The sequence below is a fragment of the Silene latifolia genome, unplaced genomic scaffold (genome assembly GCF_048544455.1).
Source record: "Silene latifolia isolate original U9 population unplaced genomic scaffold, ASM4854445v1 scaffold_88, whole genome shotgun sequence".
Lineage (NCBI taxonomy): Eukaryota > Viridiplantae > Streptophyta > Magnoliopsida > Caryophyllales > Caryophyllaceae > Silene > Silene latifolia.
This window is the reverse complement of record NW_027413793.1, coordinates 1,257,102-1,266,028: the sequence shown is the minus strand read 5'-3', so window position 1 is coordinate 1,266,028 and position 8,927 is coordinate 1,257,102.

Below are 8,927 nucleotides of genomic sequence, written 5' to 3'. Positions count from 1 at the left end.
AAGGAGGTTAATTTCATCGGTCTTGCTAGTAGAGCCGTAAGAACGACTTGTTGAGCCTTGATATCCACGACCTATCGTTTTGGACAAGAGCCCTTTACGAATGTCATCTTCGATCCTTGTCCTTAGTACGGTCAAATCTTTGAAAGTCTTGATGTTTTGATACCTCAAGTGATTTGCATAGATGGGCTTTAGGTTGTCCACGAATTTCTCCACAAGGGTAGCCTCATCTGGGCATTCAACAAGTTGAGTACTAGTCTTCCTCCACCGACTTAGGAAATTGGTGAAACCTTCTTTGTCATTTTGGGTAAGAACCTCTAAAGTGCGCATGTTGACTTGGATTTCAGCATTATCCGCATATTGTTTAGCAAACTCGATTGCGGCATCGTCCCAAGTAGTGATTTCCTTGTGATCTAGCGAATAGAACCATTGTTTTGGGATGGTGTCAAGAGATGAAGGAAAGATCATTAAGAACATCTCGGGTTTAATGCCTTTGATAGACATGTAATCCTTGAAGGCACGGATATGGTTCAAAGGGCTTTCATGCCCCTTGAATTTAGGGATATCCGTCATGTTGAAGTTGGTTGGCAACTTGGAACTCACGGCCTCATACTTGCGATTATTCTCCCTATAAATGTCATCCCCTTTAAGATACATCAATTGCTCCTCTAAGTATTGGAGTCGTTTGTCAGCTGCAGTCATACCCATGGGAGGGTTTTCGTCCCCGAAGTCATTCACGAAGTCATCAGAGATTTCACTTTCTCGAGGAGGCATCCTCGTTTCCACGGCATATATTCGGCCTTCAATGGTGTTAAGGCGATCATACACTTGGTCTTAAGTAACTTGGAGACGAGCTAGCGCGGTTAAGATTTGATCATTACTATTCAGGAGTTGACTGAAGTTCACGTCGCTTGTTTCAGGCATCTTGGAAACTGAATAAGAGATCGACGATGAATCAAAACACGATCGACCACTCTAGCACACTTACTCGAAAAGAAATGTTTTGACTCGTGAAGTGGGAGTGTGCCACTTGTGTCAGTGAGTTTTGAGGAAATGACAAAGTTTGAAAAATGTTGGTCCTAGTCCACTTTAGTGTAGTTGTAGGAGTGGACTCAAAGTGAGGTTTTGAAATGGGTTTTGAGGCCCGAACTTTGACTCGACAATTGGACAGAGTTTCGGCTTGTTTTGCGCTAATATTAGGCTCAAATTCGAAATTTTTACATGTTAAAGAAGGATTTTGAATTTTTACAAAAATCGTCATGGTTTTGTTTAGAAAAGGGTGATCACGTATGGTACAAACAATATACAAGCATTATAACGGGATGCTGAGGTCCTAAGGGCGTTAGTGTGTCTTATCGTGGGTTTCTTGTCAAACCCAAAGTTAAGTTGATTGCAGCTGTGACCTTGAAGTCCTATCTGAGGAAGGGATGCCCTTTGATCTTGTGCCATGTGAGAGATGACCGGATAGAGAGTCCGACGGTTGATTAGAGACCAGTGGTGGGTGAGTTTTCAGATGTCTTTCCAGAGGATATTCCGGGGTTGCCACCGAAGAGGGAGATAGATTTCACGGTTGAGTTGAAACCAGGGACGGGGCCAATCTCTAAGGCACCGTACCGGATGGGTCCTAAGGAGTTGGAGGAGCTCAGGAAACAGCTAGATGATCTGATAGAGAAGGGATACATTAGACCTAGTGTATCACCGTGGGGAGCACCAATTCTTTTTGTGAAAAAGAAAGATGGGAGTTTGAGGTTGTGCATAGATTACAGGGAGCTGAACCGAGTGACGGTGAAGAACAAGTATCCTTTGCCAAGGATAGATGACCTATTTGATCAGTTGAGTGGTGCATCAGTCTTTTCCAAGATTGATTTGAGGTCGGGGTACCATCAGGTGGAGATTAGGGAGGTGGACATACCAAAAACAGCTTTCACGTCGAGGTATGGCCATTATGAGTATGTAGTGATGCCTTTTGGATTATCTAATGCACCGGCTGTGTTTATGGATTTGATGAACTGAATCTTCAGTCAGTTTTTGGACAAGTTTGTGGTGGTGTTCATTGATGATATCTTAGTCTATTCCAAGACTAAGGAGGAACATGAGGAACATCTGAGGATTGTGTTGCAGACCTTGAGGGAGCACGAGTTATATGCTAAGTTGTCCAAGTGTGAGTTCTGGTTAGAGAAAGTTGCTTTTATGGGGCATGTGATCTCTAAAGATGGGGTAGCTCTGTGGATCCGGCAAAGATTGAGGCAGTGACCAAGTGGGAAGCACCAAAGAATTTTGCTGAGATCAGGAGTTTCTTGGGTTTAGCTGGATATTACAGACGGTTCGTGAAGGATTTCTCCAAGATTGCTAGACTTATTACAGCGTTGATGAGGAAAGAGAACAGGTTTCGTTGGGATGAGAGTTGTGAGACGGCGTTTCAAACATTAAAGGAGCGTTTGACCACAGCTCCTATCTTAGCATTGCCTGAAGGGAGCGAGAACTTTGAGGTTTATACAGATGCCTCAAAGAATGGGTTGGGATGTGTGTTGATGCAGAACGGTAAAGTCATTGCCTATGCTTCTAGGCAATTGAAGCCTTATGAGGAGAATTATCCTACACACGATCTAGAGTTGGGTGCAGTGGTATTTGCTCTCAAGATTTGGAGACATTACCTTTATGGGGCGACCTTTAAGGTATTTTCTGATCACAAGAGTCTCAAGTACATCTTCACTCAAAAGGAGTTGAACATGAGACAGAGGAGGTGGATGGAGCTGATTGGCGATTATGATATGGATATTATCTACCATGAAGGGAAAGCCAATGTTGTTGCTGATACCTTGAGCAGGAAGAGTGTACATTCGCTGTGTACAACTTTATCTTTGATGAGGTTAAGAGACGAGGTGGGGAAGTTTGGGATACATATGATGCAGAGAGGGGATGCTATGGGAGATTTGACAGTGCAGCCTGATCTATATGATGATATTCGAGGTAAACAGGCTTTAGATCCTAAGATGGTCGAGTGGAGAGCTGGAGTAGAGAAAGGGACAGTGTCTAGATTCTCTATTCATTCAGACGGTAGTTTGAGGTTTGATGGGAGGTGGTGTGTCCCTAATGATGAGGAGCTGAAAAAGACGATCATGACAAAGGCACATTGCACACCATATTCAGTACATCCAGGTGGTGACAAGCTATAAAAGGATTTAAAGAACACGTTCTGGTGGCCTCGGATGAAGAAAGAGACAGCTGAGTTTGTGGCCCGTTGTTTGACATGCCAGAGAGTTAAAGGGGAACAGCGACGACCACAAGGTAAGATTCAGTCTTTAGAGGTACCTGAGTGGAAGTGGGAATCCATTTATATGGATTTTATCGTGGGTTTGCCAAGGAGTCAACAGGGTAACAACATGATATGGGTAATAGTGGATCGGCTGACCAAGTCAGCTCATTTTGTGCCAATGAAAGATACATGGACCAAGGCACAATTAGCTTTGGCTTATCGGAAGCATGTGTTGAGATTGCATGGAGTGCCTAAGGATATAGTATCTGACAGAGATGTGAGATTTATCTCAAGGTTTTGGAAAGAGTTGCAGGAATCTTTGGGAACAACTTTGAAAATGAGTACAACATTTCATCCTGCGACAGACGGTCAGACTGAGAGAACAATCAAGACTCTTAAGGATATGTTACGAACTTGTGTACTGGATTTTGGTGGTAGCTGGGAGCAGAGATTAGATTTGATTGAGTTTTCTTACAACAACAGCTATCACACCAGTATTGGCACGGCACCGTTTGAGGCTTTATATGGGAGGAGATGTCATAGTCCAATTTGTTGGGACGACAGTGCTAAGGCAGTGGTTCTAGGACCATAGATGGTACATGAGATGGTTGAGCAGATTAAGATGATCAGGGAGAGGATGAGAGCGGCTCAGGATAGGCAAAAGAGTTATGCAGATCTTCATCGCCGGGATATAGAGTTACAGCTTGGGGACAAGGTTCTTCTGAAAGTGTCTCCTATGCGTGGGGTTATGAGATTTGGGAAGAAAGGCAAGTTGAGTCAAAAGTTTATAGGACCTTATGAGATCTTAGATCGGGTTGGAGAGGTTGCTTATCGTTTGGCTTTACCAGCTGCGTTGGAGAGAGTGCATAATGTGTTTCATGTATCTCAGCTGCGGAAGTATGTGAGTGATCCGTCACATGTGTTAGAGGTAGAGAGCATCGAGCTAGATGAGTCCTTGTCCTATCTTGAGGTGCCTAAGCAGATTCTTGACCGGAAGGTTAGGAAGACTAGGAATGGTGAAACAGTTTTGCTTAAGATTCTTTGGTCTAATCATGAGGTAGAGGAAGCTACATGGGAGGCAGAGGAGGCCATGAGAGAGTGATACCCTTTCCTTTTTGATCAGGTATGTATGGTTACGGGGACGTAACCTTGTTTCTTTTAGGGGGGTAGGAGATGATCGCAAAAAGTTTTTACACCCTTTTTGTGTTGTGTCGGTATGTTTTGTAGTGGTTTGAGTCGGGTTGAGTTTGGTTAGTAGCATGTTTTTATGTTGAGTTTTGTGTTGGTTGTTGTGTCGGGAGTATGGTGGTATGTTTTGTTTTGGTTGTGGTTTGAACTTCGGGGACGAAGTTCTTTTTAAGGAGGGAAGACTGTAATATTACGGTTTTATGAGTCTCTGGGTACTCTATCGAGTGGGCCTTACTCTGTCGAGTAAGGGTATTTTGGGTTTTTAAAACAGTTTCTGTCTGTAGGGTACTCGATCGAGTAGCCTTGATACTCGATCGAGTAGGGGGCACTCGATCGAGTATGTTGGGCACTCGATCGAGTGGCTCGGTTTACGAGTAATGTTTTGTCGGGTTTTGTTAATAATGCGAATTAATATATAAACCTTTCCGTCACTTTCATAATACACTTTTATTAAACCTAATCACTTCAAAAGAGATTTCAACCTACGTACTTCGCATCTTTTCAAAAGAGATTTCAACCTACGTACTTCGCATCTTTCGCATTATTGACAAATCCCGGAGCTTGAGAGGTCGGAATTCATCATCCTTTACATTCTTGTGATCCTTGCGTCGAGGGTAAGATCTGCGTACCGATTTTATAGTATTTTATTAAGTTAGTTTAAACCCTAATTTGAGGGATTGGGGGTTTTTGTTAGTTTTGTGATTGTTAGTAATTATGTGATCATATGTTAGGAGGAGGATTTGTAGAGGAGGCTTTTTGATAACAGCTGTTGAGATCGTCTGATTAAATTGCATTCCAGGTAGGGTTTCCCTACTCAGTATTAGTCACATGATGTGTTGGTTGTGATTTGTGATTGTTGAATATTATCATACTCGTAATGTGACGGTTGTTGGATTTGGTTGTTGATAGTAGTTGTGATTGATTGTATCTGTCTGTGTTCTTCGAGGTGCGTCCCTGGCTGAGTGGAGTCACTGGCGGGAGTGGCTTGACGCCCATGATTCGCCTTCTTTGGAACCCGCCACATAAGGGATGTGCAAATTAATGGATTTGAGTTTATCGCTCGATGGAGATGAGCGGGGCTTAGGTGGGAACGGCTGCGGTCCCCCACTGGCGGCGAGGAGTAACCTGTTGCGATGGGTTCTCTGGCAGGGCTACACACTTTAGTGTGTAGTCAGTATTGTGGAGTTGGTAATGGAGTTCGGAGTATATCTGTGACGATTGAGCTGTGTTGTTTGTTGTATTGTTGAGTTATATAAATTGTGTGATTAGTACTGACCCCGTTTAATTGTTTTGAAAACTGTGGTGATCCATTCGGGGGTGGTGAGCAGTTGTTGAGCAGGTATGAGTTGAGATACAAGGGATAGCTGGGATGTGTCGCCATCAGATGATAGAGTCTTCCGCTGTAGTTTTGATAGTTGTTAGACACTTGTTTTGAGAACATATAACCCGTATTTTGGCAGTTTGGTTTTGGTTTGTATTCACTCACTTAAACTTTATACTATTTAAATGTTGTTTATTTATTGTCTTTTGATTATCATTGCCTCGGGAAACCGAGATGGTGACAACTTTATACCTGAGCGGTCCTGGTAAGGCACTTGGAGTATGGGGGTGTCACAGTTTTGGTACAAGTAATTACGAATTACTAGTCGATTTTGTATATGACATATTTTATGAGTATGTTGATTTTTAATATGTTAAAAATACATTACAATTTCACATGACAAGTAACATGTGACATTTGACAAATTGACAAAATAATGTGTAAAATGGACTTTCCATTTTACATGATATGTACCGAAAAATAGGGTGGTTTTAGGGTTTGAAGTGTGCTTTATATTTTATTTAAAATAGCAATCATCACACTACAAACCTAGTCTTACATACCTATAATTTATGGGTAGAAGGAAAGGCCATGTATTGGCCCTAAAAACCCACCCCACCCGGTTTTAGAGAAAGGAGAAAGCCAAGGGGTTTTGCTCTATAATTACACTACACTACAACACTTTTCACTAGTGTAATTTTTCATTTTTCATTCACTATAAAACTTAGAGAAGTTAAAGAAAGAAAATACTCCAATTTCTCTCCTCTCTTGGCCGAATAACAAGAGACCAAAAATAATATTTTGGGTCAATTTTTAAGCTAGATTAATAATATTACTAGTTCATAATATTATTAATTATTAAGAGTAACACCTTGGGTATAAGCTTTTGGGAGAGGTTCTAATTTGAACCTTTGTTCATCCATTATAAGGAAGCTCAAGAACTAACAAATAGGTGAATTTGTTGGTGTCCTTATTGATCCGAAATCCCAAAGTAAGATTGACGATTTCTTCTCTAATCTTGTTTTTAGTTTGCATGCATAAGATCTAGTTATTATTTTATGACTAAATAATCACATTTGTATGAAATGTATAGAAATGGAATTAATGAATCCTAACAAGTGGTATCAGAGCCTTAGGTTGTTTGCATGCAAATCGGTTTATTGTTTTTCCGAGTTAATCTTATTAACAAACAAAACTTGTAATTTTGTGTTTATTATGATATATCACGAAATCACTTTGCATGTTAAAGTTTCTGGTCCTAAAATGTATTTGGGATATTTTGGTTCATTTATGGATTATATTGTTCATTTTGTTAATTTATGACATAAAAATGTGATTTTGTATATATAAATGTCATTTTTGGACGAAAATTAATTAAACTTCGAATTTTACAGTGGTTTTTGGATATGTTTTCACATGTAATACATACTGATGGCCTGTAAATTGTCATGTTAAAATAAGTTGTTTTTCTCGAAATATGAATTTTATAAGTTAAAATCGTATTTAAATGGGTAAATAGGTTAATATGAGTTATATTTCGAATTTAATCATGCAATTTCAGTATGTTGTCACATGAAATTTTACAAGATGTGTGTAAAATATTTGGCTATAGTGAAGTTGTTTTGCATGATTTATGATTTTTTGATGCAAAATCACATAAATAGTGACTATAATTAGTTATAATGCTAAAACATACTTCATGACTAAAGAAAAACGTCACATATTGCATTTTATCATATATTTCAGATCTAAAAGTGAAAAGTTGATAAAAATAAATTTTCTCATATTTAATGGTCATATTTGTTAAAACCGATAAACCGCAACATTGTTTTTCTCGATAATTTTTCGAAATATTTAACCTAAGTATTGAATATTATGAGAGTCATGGTATTTTTCCAGAATGTTCATAAGTTTGAATTTCAAATTTTGAAATTATTTGAAATTATTTTGATTTAATTTGAAGTTTATGTTATAAAATTGTAATTTTAAGTCCATAATGAACAATATTATCAAATCAAGTTGAATTATTGTCAAAGTGTTAGTGAAGACTAATTTTGAGTCCTAAGTGAGTTAGGATAATGAACTTGAACATAAATATGAGTTTATGTAACATATTGTGATTTAATAAGTTAAATCACGCAAATCCGTAAAAACCGATTAATATACGATATTGGCTCTTTAAAGGCGATTTAGCTTAAAATTTGGCATGTTCATACATATTATAAATGCTGCATTTTATTTATGATTGTCATCATTTTGGTTTATATAATTTTGAATTATGTAATTTTACTTAGTATGGCCTTAGTTTTTCGTCAATATTACCCGAAATGTATGGGAATATCGATTCGGTTGTAATTTTGTGATCTCGTATCACCAATTTGTAATTTAATAGTTATTTAATTTTTATTACAAATGTATAATAGGAAATTATGTAATTTATTTTGTAATTTCCCGGAGTTCCCGAAGAAGACGGTGTTGCCTCGTTTTGCGTGCCAAGACCGAAGTTCAAGGGACCAAAGAAGTTGGTTTCCGCATTTGTAATAGTTTATTAGATTTACTATTTTAGGAAGGCCATACTAGGATTTTTTTTATGCTTTGCATTTTATTTATATGTTGCATGCATCGCTAAATCTCCATAACTAAACATGCATTTTAAATCGAGTTTATCGACCGTGTCAATTACAATTATCGTAGTTCACCGCTTTAGTTCACTTAAAACGTGATAGATAATAAATTGACATGACCTCTCGCTAAATAAACAATTGAGACTTAGCCTTACCAAAAATTAGAAACCATGGAAACCTATTTCGTGAGGGAGTGCGCTCGGCCAAACCGGGGTACAAACCTTGTTACGTAGGGGAAGTGGGTGATAAATGTCTATCCACCGAATTCATGTTGATAAGGGTTGTATCGCCAAAGCGTGCCCAAGTTAATGTGAATTTGGATCATGGACACATTTATTCGAAATTTGGGTTGAACTCAACGAAAGTATTCTCGACCATAGCCGGATGTGTTTTGGGCTAAAGATAAATATTAATGTAATTTTATCGACCAAGAGTTCTAAAAGTAGAATCGATTAAAGAGTTAATCCACCGAGTTATATTGATGAGGGTTGTATCGCCAAAGCGTGCCCAAGTTAATATGAATTTGGATCTTGGAATCATT